The following is a 15,340-nucleotide window of genomic DNA, read 5'->3' on the forward strand; positions in this document are numbered from 1 at the left end:
ACGCGCCAATGCAAACCTGCTACATCCACCCAGGCAGATAGCTGCCAAACCAGGCCAATGTCGACCCACTGCATACCGGTATGTCAATCAATGTCAAACAGATCCTGCAGGAGAAGACTGGGATGATATTGGCGTCCAGTGTACGGACACCAGTCACATTTCCTGCGTCTTTTGCAGCATACAGGATAGACTCATCACTATAAAGTCCACTACTTCGTGATTTTTATTTGTAGAATACATGACAGGCGTATTCAGTGTGCCTCGCAGGACTGCGAGATGCTGCAGAAGACCAGGTTCGACCTTTCTGGACGGCCATTCACCGACGGTGGGCTACACGATGCTGGAGGAACTAGATTCCAGTGAAAAACCAAGATTCCTTTGCTCCTGGACGCTCCGACGTGTTGTGATATCTGCCAGATGCGCAGTAACTAGTATTTTCATCGCTATAGCGAGGACGACGCCGATCGGCAAACTCTCGCTCACAGCCATCACCAGCCTCTCAAAACCATCACTTGGCATCCCCCAGAGGTATAGGAGAAAGCCAAAACAGCTCTCAACAAACAAAAGCTAAGGACGATGGAAAGAGAGCATGTCAAAAAGAAGACGAACAGTATGAAGTTCAAATGCGTTTGAACATTCGTACCACCAACTATACCACTTTCAATAAATCGTGACGCCATTTTGTTTTAACACGCATACGGTCCACTCGCGCTGAAATCGATATGCTGGACCTAAACCGTAACCATGGTAACACAAGTGCATCCAAAATCGCCATCCAAAAACGTGCAACACTGCCAGTGCCAACCGCGTTACCAGGGAGTAGATCTACTAACTGTGCTCCCTGCTTCAAGTGCTTGCTTGCTGCTGCCAACACTCTACTCCACACATGCACAGTTCACCATCACCTGGTTCACAGGTGCAAGATTTCTTCAACACTAGTTGCACTGTTGTTTTACGCGCTTCGAACTCGCAGCATACCACAGTTCCGTTCTGCAGTCTTTTCAAAGTTTGCAGAAGCCAAGTGACAAGGACAGCTCTCCTGCCAGTCTGGTAAACTAGATACTAAGTACTCTGGTGAAAGACGTCTGTGTACTCGGGATGTGCTCGAGTTAGAGGACCAGAAGAACCTGGCCATGGCCGGAGCACAAACGAGTTACTTCCAAATATTCTGCTCGCGTTCCGTAGTCGTTGTATTTGTTGGAATGTTTTTATTTCTGGAGAAAAAAAGCAGGTTGACAGTTGACCCAACAAGACCGACAGTCGGTATTTTCCACTGCCGTCCATAAGAATAGTTGGAGACAGGAGTGAAAAGGCTTTCCCGTCACTAGTTTGGCAGCGTATCTCGCTCTCTGGTATGGCATTCGATACACTGCACGAAGACAGCGGCGGTCAACCTGACGAGTCTCCTGTCGGCAACGACTCGAAGTGCGTCAAGACTTTTCGCCACCTACCATTGAAACATGCCTGCCTCCCTGAGCACTTCTTTGGTGGTTTCGGCCAAACTTCATGGAGCGCCCCAGGCGAGTGACTATGTCCCTATTCTATTCGCCGGTGGCCTAGCCGGATCTGAACTTTGGAGCGCGTATCTCTCAAGGCGAAAGATCAGAATGACCCGAATGCAGGTGAGCCATACGAACCTTTTTTTTTTAGAGCTGTTTGAAAGTCTAGTAGGCAGTGCTTGCAAAAGAATACCGGTATCATTGTTTCAGGTTTTGGATTGTATTAACTAGAGCATTCCCAACCGACCCTAATGCCTTATTACAGGGTGCCAAGGTCTTCTATCTATTGGAAACACGTTCAGGATTCTAGTCAAGTAGCTCGTGAGGAGGAGGCAGTTTAGGGTCACACGTTTTTATTTCTATGTTTCGCGTCAACCGCGCGCATATGATTCAGGAGTCTGGAAGAAAGAAAGAAAAAAAGTGCTGCACTGTGGGGACCAGCACATGCACATATGCACCCTGGCCTGGCCTGCGCGACACCTGGCCATGATGATGCGAGGCCGGCAGTTTTTGTTGAGCAATCTAGCTGCACGTGCACAGAAGCTCCTACCACGCAGGTCTACTAGTTGCTAACTTTGGATGCTATTTTACGCGGTGTACTGGTCGATTTCAGTATGACCAAAGATCTTGTAAACTTTTATAATTTTTCGGTCATTTTTCCACCCATCGCATACGATTTTAGATTTTCGGGTGACGAGAAACATGGAAATAAAAAACGTGTGGCCTTACATGAGAAAAATAAGCCCCCCCCCCCCCTGTTTTCACCTGCCGACATGACACGTGCACGGTAGGCCTTGGCGGATAATGCCGGCAGAAAAATTGGCAGAATCGGTACTTTTTCTGGTAAGTTTCATGCATGTTTGGTATGTGGATAAAGAAATGGAGCAGAATTCGAGGAATTGCCCGCTATACGGTTTGTATGGTTCTGCCAATTTCACTGCTTTTCGAGCAGAATCTGTTACCTTTTTGAGCATTATCCGCCAAGGCCTAATGCACGGGGTTGACTTCAGGTGGGTGACTGCGAGTCCAGCACCTACTCTATTTTCAAAAATGTACACGAAGGCAGTGGTAAATTTGTGTGAATGATTAAATTTGGATCAAAAATGCCGGTTCACGTTCCTACTGCCTTTCCGTTCGTCACATACTGAAGGAAAAGTCCGAAGAAAAAAAGTCTAGTAGGCAGCGCTTGCAAAATATCATTGTTTCAGGCTTTTGTATTGTATTAACTTGGGCATTCCCAACAGACCCTAAGGTCTGATTACAGGTTGCCCAGGTCTTCTATCTATTGGAAACACATTGAGAATTCTAGTCAAAGTGGATCGTGGGGAGGGGGCACCCCCCCCCCCCCCCACTCCGCAGGGCCTGTTTACACGAGAAAAATTGCATGCACAACAGGTTTTGCGTGTGAATCCATTATCACTTGCGATTGTTCTACCGTTCCTGACTCCATGCAGCCGTGATGAGAATTTGGCATTGCTCTGCAGGGAAGGAAAATAGTGGCAACCATTGTTGAATAAACCCATTGTGCAACGACATACTGTTGTTCCTTGTTGCTGTCTTCATTTCGTCCGTACATTCATTGTAGTAATAGGTTTTTTCATCTGACCCGACGAGACTGGACAACGCTTTGCTCTCTATTTCGTTTTTCGCACCTCTTTCTGTTCCCTACACAGTCAGACTTCACTTACCCGGTCCTCTTTTATCCACATCCCTCGCCATCCGGAAGAAAATCGTTGGTTACCGATTTACAACATATGTCATGCATACATACAGTATGTGGGTTCGATTATCCGGTTCCCTCGCCTATCCAGAAAAAACCGTACTGAACACTTCTTCTTTTTACATGTACATTCCACATTCACGTTGCTCTCGCATGTTTGTTACTACCTCCTCTGCTAAGCAAAACTTCGTTGCATTTTAACAGTTCAGTCCAAAGCATTCCATGGCTACCAAAACGCTTTGGAAAGTGGAAAACAAAGCAGCATATGAGAGATAGTTATTTACAGATTTCACACAGCTCGTTTCAAAGCAGTCCTTCATTCTTCGTCTGAATTTGATGACGACTCACTCCTTGATGATATCGAGTCGGCATCCTCACTGACTTTCGCCTCCAGCACTGTCAGCTATTGTCTTGCAGCCTTTACAAGTTGCTGAGACACGATTTGATTGTGGAGATCGCCAAGTTCTTTGCTCGAACTGTGAGATTGACGACCTTCACGGCTGCGCTGGTAGTTGTTGTCTCTGCCGCTCAGACTCTCCAGAATGCCATGGAAAGAGCCATGCGGACACAACCAAATGCTCCTCATCTTGGCATCGGGGTACTCATCCCAGCACGTTTCCACAGCCTGCAGAAGCTCCTTTCTTTTTTCCTTCGCCACGAGTGATACGTCTGTCTGCAGGCTGTGGAAGAACGCCAAGTCGTCTACGTTGAGATTGGGACTTTGCGCAGGCTGAACAACAATCTGAATGATCAACCCTTTTGCTTTCCCCTGCGCCGCAAACACACGTGCATTGATTTATTTTGGCTGTGTGAGGACGCGTACCATCGTGCTGGTACAGCAGTGGCTGGCCGCCTTCTGCATGAATTCTGGGCCTTTCTTCGCGCCACGCAGTCTTTCAAACTGTTTCTCATTTTCGCACTTTTGTTTCATGCCCCGTTTGTTGTGTTCTGGTGTCATCCTGTCAAGAAACGGTTATGGTTCGCCGATTTTCTCAAGGACTCCACGCTTTTCGAAGTTTTCGGTGGTTCAAACGCCTGTCAGAACAATGGACGACACTGTGGGTACCCTATGCAGGGGATAGATCACTGACATGTTTGTCTAATAATGCCTACAGAAAGATCATGACAAGAACACAAAAAAGCGACGAAGTTTTGCTTTTGCTTTATTACAATACTTTTGGAGGAAGTATTGTAATAAAGCAGAGTTACCACACTGTTAGTACTCTTGATTACCATAATAGTCTCCAAAACGCTTCTTTTCTACACTTTACTCAAAATTCTTTTATTCATTCAACTCTAAGCTCCCGGCTAAACGAAGTCCCCTCGCATCAGAACACAGGGGCTTTCTAGCCTTGAGTGTAGATAAGAATGAGAAGGAGAACAGGACAACAACAACTCAAGACTAGACATCCACTGGAGCATGCGCTCTTCTATGTGGGTGGCTCTCATTGCTAAGGGAAACGTGTGTATCCTATTACACAACATTCTCTTCTCCCATAATTATGATCATTGGAAGAAGCGACACAAATGTTACACGAGTAGCACTTCTCACCATGTCTGGGTATGATGCTATCAAGAGTCCATAAGTCCAAGAGTGTGCAACTGGGCTGTGGCTGCTGTAGGCCCACTGCGCGGTGGAAGTCCAACATTATGTCATTTTTTTCTACCAGAGCCACGTAAACCCGTCACGTGTGAGCCATGAATAAGGGGAGTGGTGGCGTGGTCTGGGATGCTCTGCCGACCTTGGGTCTCGGCTTCATCACAACCAGGCGCGCCAATGGCTGGCATGCCACTGAGGCACACAGGGGACAAAACTCCGCATTCTGCAGTGCTTGGAACCAGGGATTAGTACGAGCGCAACGACGTGTACGTCATGTTGGACGTTATGTTGGAATTCCGCCGCGCGGACCCCCATGTACAGAGGTTTATGGACTCTTGATACTATCTGATGATATTACTATTCTTGTCAACCCTTTTCAATGGCTCAAACTGCAGATTCCTGCACGGCTGGCTGCTGCTGAAGGAATACGGCGTACCCTGTTGCCTCCGTGCATACTTGACCGCCGGTAAGTCACAATACCGTGTGTGTGTGTGTGTGTGCGCGCGCGTGTGTGTGTGTGCGCGCGTGTGTGTGTGTGTATATGTGAGGGCGTGTGCGTGCGTGTGTGTGAATACTGGTGTGGGCGTGCGTTCGTGCGCGCCAGTGCGTGTCACGACCCACCATCATTTCCAAGTCTATCAAGCGAGCAGAAAGCCATGCAATGAAAGACTTGAAGCCGGATCATCTACAGTACAGTTCTGCTCAACGAAATCCAATCACGTAAGGCAAGTATACCCCGGGTGCCATGAAGTCCAAGTCTGGAAAACCTGGTATTTTCATGTGTGCAGGGTGCAAACTGGTCTCACTAAGGTGGATTTCATGGAGCAGCACTATACCTTTCCATTCACATAATGACACGAGTGGAAGTGGAGAAGATAGTGCCGCCGCAGACTTTTCCGTCTGTTTGAATGCTACCCGACGGCCGTGCGGGAGTGTGTGTGTGTGGGGGGGGGGGGGGGGGCATACACCAGTCTTGCATGGTGCATGTACATGCCAAGGTCACGGCTGTCTCACAGTCGCGTGAACTAGTGCACAGCAGCGTGGGTATGAGTACAGGCTCAGTAGTCGCGATTGCGGGGAAACCCAGCACTCAAATTAAAAAAATTCCCGAAATACTTGACACGACAGTCAACTTATGCAGATATCGAGGCCCAGGCTTCCGAGCTGCACAGAACAACGAGAATCACACCAAGTAGCTCTATGTATGCGGTAGTGTAGGGACTATGCAGGAACCGAGCCGGAAAAAAACTGTTCCTTTCCCGGCCGAACTGTTTCTTTGCTGACTTCCTTGTTGAACGCTGCTACGTAGTGAGACTTTGGTAACGATTCGAAGTGGAGTTGGAGACGCCTGGTATACCCCACTGGAGCAAATGCCATAACCTTGGGAGGTTTTTCCAGGTAGGACAATCTTTCGTTTCCACGCTGAGAAAGGTTCTTCGTGTTCTGAGGGGCAGATCCATGTTCTCGGCAACTTACGCGAAGGTACATTGTGCTTGTTTTCAAAAGTTGCAAATTTGTGTGCTTAGGTTATGCTTAGGTTGTGTGGAGTGTTACGATGAACCTGATCATGACTATGCGTTTCATGTGGAGCATTTGCATTCCCTGTGTCGTTTGGGTGGCTGTGAATTACCAACCCACCGTAAGGGCAACAAATCTTGGAGTGCCGTAACCTATAATGTCAAGGATAACTCCCTGGAAATATTCCGTGTGTAACTCGTATACCTCCAGTCATTTCGATGGCGTGGGTTCGAATCCCACCGCTGCCACCATTGTAACTCGTATACTCTCAGCACTCAAAGCACAATCATACTTGTAGTTACGTAAGTAGTTATCAATATTCGTTCATTGTCTCACAAGGAGAAGAAGAAGACCAGGCAGTGCGAGTATGCGCACTGCTATCCATGCATTCCTACGGTGTACTATTTATGTGTATACAAATTACGTGTCATAAAGTAGCCATGCTACACGTGCGTTTAGGTGTGAAAGTGGAAGAAGATAAGGAGGATGTACAACCAAGTCATTTTTTGCAAGGCGTGTTTTGATAGCATGATGTCTGTCATGAAGACAGAAGGAAGTGGTGCTATTGCTATTACAGTCCATTTCAAAACTATAGACGCGTACCTAGGCAAAAACCGTTATGCCAGCATCTATACCACATAAAATCTGTGATCACTTTGTGCATAAATTTTTCAAAATTGGGCGTCTGTTATCCAATTGTTTAGAAACTATATGAGAGTAATTGTGGAGCGGTTCTGAGCAATATTCCGAAAACTCTTCTCAAAAAGTTCCAGCCAAATTTGAAATATTTCAAAAACCCTACGCGTCTATAGTTTTGAAATGGACTGTAGTGATGGTTGTGGTCTGAAACTGCCAGCTTTGCACCAATGGTGTGCACATACAGACACGAAGTGCAGCACATGCACGGCTATTGCTGCGGCCAGAAAGGGTGGAGGACAAAAGAAAGCGAAATCCCTTCACGGCGTGTGTGCGGCGCCACGGCCTACTCAACCCTCACCCACCCATGGTATCGATGTGGACCCGTCAATGCTCTCCTCATTACGTACTTGAAGCCATGCGTGTGGATTGCCTCTGTTGCCAGACAGATTCACGTTTGTACCCAGTTCGTTGGTCTGCCCTATTTGCGGCCTTGTCGTGAATCGTGCTGTGGAGTTGCCGTGCTGCAGCAAATTGTTCTGCGTTTCGTGCGTTGTGGGTTGGCTGAAAGCCAGCACTGTTTGCTTTTCTTGTACTTCCTCCGCGTCATCGAAATTGTCGCAGTTTGACTTTTGATATAAAACGGGGTATTTACTCACCAGCACTCGTACCACAGGTAAGGAATCGGATATAGGCAATGGTCATCAGTATAGGGTGACGGCAAAGTTCTATTTTCTGTTATTGGAAGCTGGAATTTTTGAACTAGACGCAATTTCTTCGCTGATGTCGCTGCGATGGTAATTTCGACTCGCTGAGATCAGTCAGGCGTTGCAGCCTGCACATTTCTCGTGCTTATGGCCATTCACTCAAGCCTCATCACTGTTTTACCTTAGCTGGGGTGAGAATGACTTCGTGGAACAAGTGGCAGCGCTTGGAGAAACATCGAGGGGTCAGCAAACTAAATGCCTGCAACAGCGATAAAATTTGTCGCTCTGGCCGAGACACTCAGTACATGATTGTACCTGCAAGAGCCGTGTAGACTCTACATGTAGTGCTAGTGATGCACGCGCAGGTGCCGTACCATGGTGTTAGAAAATTACCCCCACAACCGGTCTCAGGCATACCACGGCCAAAACACCACACAGGTCTGGACAAGTAATTATACTAACTGGAAGGTTATTGTTTGTGCTAATACATACGACAGTACAACAAGAGAGAGAACTTTGTTCACAAAACCATCGCCATCGGAACACCCCAGAACTCCTGTAAAAAGAGCTGAGAGCAGCGTGTATCAGAAAGGAACTGGAGCATGCATGCGTACCACAGCAAGCCGCATCCACCGGATGAATCATGCACATGAATCACATGACAGGCAACAAGAGGTAAGAAGTAATGTCAACTACACAAGACAGAGTCATAGTTCGATTACACGTTCCCACCAGTTGGCATTACTGGCGGAACCTAGCCGGGGCATTCAGGCCATCACGGGGTCGAAGACGCATTACTTCCTCAGGCTCTACTGGCTGGTCTTCTGTTGTATCATCGGCACTCACACCATCTGTCGGGTCCGAGACATCAGGCTTGATAAGTGACACGTTGACCGTCTTCATTTGCAGCAAGCCTCCTGCATCTCTCTGAATTCTCACGGTGACAGGGGTCACAGTCTCAGTGACGACCCATCCATCCTCGTATGGCGGGAGCCTCTTCTGCTGGCGCTGTGGGCGTAGCATCATCACACGGTCTCCACGGCTGTACGGGTTCTCGGCCTCGGGGCTGCATGCGTCAGGCCGTGACAGCTCCTCTTCCACCAAGTCGCGTATCTGGCTAGCCCTGTTCGCAAGCTTGGTCACCCACGCACTTAGAGACTCAGCCGCAGTATCCTTCTCCACAATGAGATGACGTGGCAACCAGCCAAACATGGCTTCCATAGGGCTAATACCGGTGGCAGAGTGTGGCCGCGTACGGTAGTAAAACAGCAGCACTTCTAGGTCGTCCTTCCAATCAGATGACCGGTCAAGCACCTTCCGTATCATCGTCAAGAGCGTACGGTTCATCCGCTCTGCTGATCCCTGTGACTGCGGGTGGTAAGCTGCTCCAGTGCGCACCTTAGTTCCAAAGACGCGAAACAGCGAACTCACAACAGCATTCGCAAACTCCGTTCCGTTATCCATCCTTACGACTTCAGGCGCGCCAAACTGCAGGCAAACCTTGGTCACAGCTTCAGCGACTGACTTGGCATCATGACGAGGTAGCGGTATAGCATCTGCCCACTTCGTAAAAGCGTCGACAATGACTAGCACACAGTGATACCGCCCTGAGCGATCGATACCGAGCTCCACGGTGTCAATGACTATCTCACTCCAAGGCTTTCCTGGGATGTCCGGGCGAACAGGCTCTCCAACAGGACCTCGCTTCGTGCTTGCTCGGACACAGGCCTGGCATCGGCGCACATAATCTTGGCAAGCTGTCGACATCGACGGGAAATAGCACTCAGCTCTCAGCATGTCATGCATAGTCTGCCAGTTGGCATGACCAGAGTTGGTGTGCACAGCACTGACAAGCTGACCTTGTAGCGACTCTGGTATCACTGGCACAGCAACGCCACCTTCCACAGGCAGCTTCACACTCCGGTACAACATGCCTTTGTCAACCAGAAGCTGTCCGCCGATCTTCTTGTAACACTCCACCGTCACAGGCTCCCCCTTCTCCACTTGGGCAATGGCTTGACGGACATCAGCGCACTGCTGTTGCGCAACACTGACTTGCTCCAAAGTCACAGGTCCAATCACCGTCAGGGCCATGGCAGCTACATCATCTTTCAGCAGGGTCTTAGCATAGTGCGTCCACTTCTGAGGAACGCGAGTTAGCCGGTCGGCCTTGTTGTCAGCTGTCGGAACCCAGATGACTTCCACTTCCAGACCCAATTGTGCCACGGTCTCTTCGATAACCTGCAGACGACGTTGGATAAGCACGCTATGCAACCCACTGGTCTTCACGCGCTTGGAGTCGGTCAGAAGCTGTTGGATCCAACTAGCAACGGTTTTGGAGTCGGTCATCAGCTGGATTCGCCGCGCTCCCCACTGGACTGCGAGGTTGAGTCCCTCAGCAGCTGCATCCAGTTCAGACAAGTTGATGTGGCGCTTGTCGTCCATCTTTCTCAGCCAACTGCAATCCTCGATGATACAGCCATTGAACTCCAAGGCCGCGCCATACGCGATATCAGAAGCATCGCACCAGACTTTGCATGGATCCTCTGCACTTCCGGGACCTTGCCACACACCGCCGACTGGGTCATCGCTGCTGAGGCGCTGGGCTAAATCAATGCAAAACTTCTTGAGCTGGTCAGGCAACGGATCGTCATACTTCAAGCCGAGAAGGCTAGTTAGACGCTTCAACCAGCTACAGTGCACTCGAAGCCAGCTCGCAACTGGGTAGTGGCCCACCAATGCTCCACACCACTTGTACACTGCACGACGTGTCAACACGTCCGGCAACGCGGTTCGGGGCCCATCTCGCCTAGCCCACTTGACCTCACCGCTGTCATCCTTCCTCAACTGCAGGCCAAGAACGCGCGCGGTCGCCGGGTCTTCCGCCGGCTTTGTCGGGAGTCCATACTCTGCCAGCTGCTTGACGACGGCATCCGTCTGCTCCTTGGGTACATATAGATCGTCGATATAGTTGTCGACAGCCGGAAACTGGCGAGTTGAGTACCGAACAATCAAATCCATCAGCTTAGGTGCTACTGACAGACCAAAGCCCATTCTTGTTAGGACATACGTCTGACCTTTCCACTTCACCACCTGGTAGCGCCATAGGTCAGGGCACACACGGACTTGCAAATATGCCTTCCGTATATCAATCAGAGCATATGAATCGGGATCTCCTGCACCGCGCCACTGCCGCAGCTTCTCTTGGCACGCAGGTGCTTTAGCACCAGGGTTGGATACCAGCTCTTTGTTCAAAGCAGTGTAGTCCAAACACGGTCTCACAGGCGTCGTCAACTTGTGCTCTTGTTTGACTGCTAGCAGGGGAAGTACTGCAGCCGGTTCTCCGTGGACCGCTGGATCATGAGGTACGAGCCACCCCTTCTCAATCCATCCGTCTACTTCATCACAGAAGGTATTCTCTTGCGATTCCGACAGACCGCTCCGCGAATACTGAGCCACACCGGAGCCAATGAAACCCTCAGGCTCATTTTTGCTTGACCACTTCCACGATATCTCCCAGTGTCGCTCTTCAGCGTTCCAGCACACCGTGCCATCACTGGTGGTAAGCACGACAATGGTATACCAGTGAATCAGGGCCGGGCAGTGATGCTGAAAAAGAGGGCGCGCTGGACGTGATAGTACACTTACCTGCATGAGCTGTGACCACACAGCTAAAATAAATGGGCATGCCACGGCTAAAAAAAGTTCATTTCAAGATCGAGGTGATTCCGCCGACGGTAATCAACCGACCTCGCACTGATCGTGTATTCTTACTAGGCTTCGTTGGTGGTGAAGTAGAAATCATCCAGAGCAAGCAGACCACAAGCATAGCAGCTCTTGTCCTGTGGAGAAAGTCAAAGCGTTTGAGATGAGGCGCGACCAACTTTCAACCTTCCTTGAAATATTTCGGAACGATATTTTTGCGTCCATTGACATCAGCGACGACGAGGACTTCATCTCTGCATGAAAACTCTCAGTCCAACTGTCCTGGAACGTTACTCTAGGCTTCAGACTATCATTCTGTGTAATATGTTCTGAATGGCTTAGCTTATGGAGTTGTCAGTAACAAGTGACAAGTCACTAGTCAAACTGCGACAATTTCGATGACGCGGAGGAAGTAGCCGTATGGCGTTATTGTCAACTTTTAAAAACAATCACACGCATTTGCTGGCAGCACACTACCTGAGCTTGTTGTGTCTTGTGACAATGTTGGTGAGTTAGCGTTTGAGGGCTGCCCAGCAAGAGTACCCCTCGGAACATTGGCGCAGCATGTAGCGGATTGTGCCTTCGGCAAGAACCCGCCGCCCAAACGATATTTGTCGCCAGCACAGTTGATAGTGTCCTGGGCGCACTGCCCAGTGCTCTCACGGCGATGTCGGGTCGAAGCTCCTCACGAAGCTTAACGAAGCTCGATCCGATGATGGTCGCGTTGAACAGCGTACACGAGGCAGTAACTCCATGCGGCACAAAGTTCCTGTTGCCAGGGTGTCATCTGCAGATGCCTCCTCTGCCACTCTGAGGAGAAGGGAAGCCTTCTCAGTACCATCCAGGAAGCAGCATGTGCGGGAGCGAAAGGGAAGGATGTACAGAGCATTCACGCACTGCAATCGTTGCATACGGCACGACGCGAGGATCTTCTGCGAGAGGCCGGCTTGCTCCCAGAAGGCTTGACCAAGGGGATTAGACTTACCATCAAAGCTGACCTCCAGCTCCCTTGGAATGGCTTGCAAAAGCTTCGCCGCTATCCCAAGCTGTGCAGTCTGCCACTAAAGTCGGAACGGGAAATGCAGAAGCAGTTATTGGAAGAGCTCCCGTTCCCCCTCGTCGCTGAAGAAGTTCCTGTTCTTAATAGCACTGACATCGTCGTGATGAGTCCGGTTGTGGGCTTCGAGGACCTCGTGCAACTCATTCTGCACTTCGTTGGGCGGAACGAGACTGGGGGCACGTTGCTGTGGAACGGGACACTGCCAGAAGATGTGAAAATTGGAGGAGACCATGGCGGTCATTCGTTTAAGCTTTGCTTCCAGTTCGTGAACGTCTCTTGCACCCCAACTCCCTGAGCAACACTGTTCCCTTCTTGATCTTTGCTGGAAAGGATTCGCCCTCCAATTTGGCAACGATGTTTCAGCCATACGCTGAGCAAATTGTCAACCTTCATGGATTGACCTGGAAGAGTAGGACCATCAAAGAGTGCCTCTTCGGAGATTACGACTTCATGATGAAGTTGTATGGGCTGTCAGGAGCAAGTGATGTCAGACCCTGTCTGTTCTGTCTGACCACCAAGAAAGACATGCAGAAGGCACATGACACTCCCTTCCCTGACAGAACCCTTGCCACTTTGAGCGAAGACCATGGTCGGTTTGTGGCATCTGGGTCCAGACTTCAAAATGCCAAACAGTACAACAATGTCACCAGACCCCAAATCCTCCCGATAGACATACGCGATGTGTGCATTTAAATACTGCACCTTGATCTTGGTATTTTTCCTCTGCTCTTTGAGGCTATGATCAGAGATGCAGAAGCCATCATGACCTCATGCTGGCAAGATCGATCAACACAGAATCATCAAGCGCAACATTCAAGGAAGTAGCCGAGAAACAGCAGCAGCTATGGGCACTGCTATCAGAGAATGCACAACAGTAATAGCAGCTTTATGTCGCACAGACGCAGCTGCAAAGGGCATTGCTGAATGCAGCACAAGCGGTGCAAGCAGATCATACGGCAGAAGCACAACATGCAGCGTTTGCAGCTCAGTTACAGCAGCACTGGGCAACACAACAGCAGCAGCAGCAGCACTTGAATGAGATCAGCGGTCGCATCGCTCATTTAGAGGAGCAGCTTGTGAGTGCTAAGGTCAAGAATGGTCCTTGCTCTTCATCCCTTGAGCCAGTTTTGGTGAAGCACAAGATCGATCGGCAGGCCTATCATTCTGGCGCGTTTGGCGGTCACCACATTAACAAAGCACTGCGACCGTCAGTAACTCGGGATATTGTACAGTCAAATCTGCCGTTAGCGACCTCTGCTGTAGGCGACCATCTACCGTTAGCGACCGATTTTCCGTGCACCAACGGTTTCACATACAAACTGATCTGTCCAGAGCGACCATTTGCTGGGCGCGACCAGCGGCCGCGATTTCATGCACGGTGGCTGCATTCAAATCTGCTGTAAGCGACCGCGCCCCAGGTTCAGCCAGGTGCGAAACTGTACTTGCCAGTGCGCTGTCAACTGCAATGTGTGAAAATGCTCTGTCTTGCAAGTGCGATCGACTGGCCCTGGCCTGTACCGAGGCTGCGCTGTAGTGTAGCTCTCAAATCCAGGCAGTGTCGATCTACTGCCGTGTCGCATACGCATATACGGGCATGGTCGTCGTAGGTATGCACACCACACTTACCGTAGACTTCGTACACATGTACTTGTACGCACGCAGTTGTAGTGAAACAACCTTCCTGTAGGCTACAAAACAGAACAGCGACGTTCACGGCAGCCTCGTTGGAGTGTAGTCGGCTTTCGCATGAGATGGAACATGGCTACATGCTCCAGCAAGAAGCGTCGCTGTCTCTCCCTCAGCGAGCGAGTGGATGTGATTCGTAAATCCGAGAAAGGGGTGTGTGTGTGTGTGTGTGTGTGTGTGTGTGTGTGTGTGTGTGTGTGTGTGTGTGTGTGTGTGTGTGTATCTGCTCCGGTCAATGTACAGTCAAACCTCGTTACGAACGCTGGTAAGACGAACTTTCCACTAGTACGAAGTAGGGCCAATCCTATGGTTGGCCAGGCATAATATCAAGTCAAAATTGTTCGTTTACGACGAACTCCTGTACGGCGAACTTTGGTGAAGACGAACTAATTTCAAGCATGAGTTGAACAAAACCAGCGTGTAGTACGAACTTTCGGTCCCTGTGGGTGCACTGGCTGTAGTTTGTTTTCGATAGTCAAGCCCCTTGTATGGGTAAAACGAATTGGGAGCATGTTATATGGCTGGGAGGACATGCTGTCATGAATTCATTACACATTGTACTTACCTGTTGCCGGGTTTAAAACAGGTAAAGTTAGCCGGAGTCGTGACCGCATCACCCGACGTGTTTAGGAACACATCAAGAAAATACATTCGCATCGACGGGCTGCCACTTCGCCCACATATCCTCAGTGTCGAATGCAGACCTCACAAGTGAGTCAGGAGAGAGGGGATAAGTCTCCCAACAAGCGGCCGTGTAAAAGCCCTACAATACATACATACATACAGTATGTGTGTACGATTATCCAGTTCCCTTGCTTATCCGGATATATGTGAGGAAAACGGATGTGTGCGGTTAAACGAGGTCTGACTGTTTACTGAGATGACTGTTCCTGTCAATCTTTTCAATGCTTCAGACTACAGATGCTTGACTGGCAGACTGGCTGCTGCTGAGGGAATACGATGTACTCTGTTGCCTCCCGTCGTACTTGACAGCAGGTAAGCACCGAAACCGTGTGTGTGTGCGTGCGCGCGTGTGTGTGTTCGTTCATGCGTGTGTGTGTGTGTGTGTGTGTGTGTGTGCGCTCATGTGTGTGCGCGTGCATTCGTACATGTGTGTGCGTGCGTGTGTACATACACCAGTGCGACAATTGGAGGGGAATCAGCTTGTTGGACGTTGTCGGCAAGCTCTTCGCCCTCATAATCCAGGAC

General features: G+C 49.7%; 1 long non-coding RNA gene across 1 annotated transcript; it reads left to right on the forward strand.

Moving 5' to 3' along the window:
- Positions 1-989: 989 nt before the first annotated feature.
- On the forward strand, positions 990-15,128 carry LOC135826560 (uncharacterized). The gene is made up of 3 exons (XR_010555327.1): positions 990-1,622; positions 5,215-5,285; positions 15,046-15,128. It is a non-coding gene; the product is annotated as an uncharacterized LOC135826560 (long non-coding RNA).
- The last annotated feature ends 212 nt before the right edge of the window (positions 15,129-15,340 follow it).

This window comes from Sycon ciliatum, chromosome 10 (genome assembly GCF_964019385.1).
Source record: "Sycon ciliatum chromosome 10, ocSycCili1.1, whole genome shotgun sequence".
NCBI lineage: Eukaryota > Metazoa > Porifera > Calcarea > Leucosolenida > Sycettidae > Sycon > Sycon ciliatum.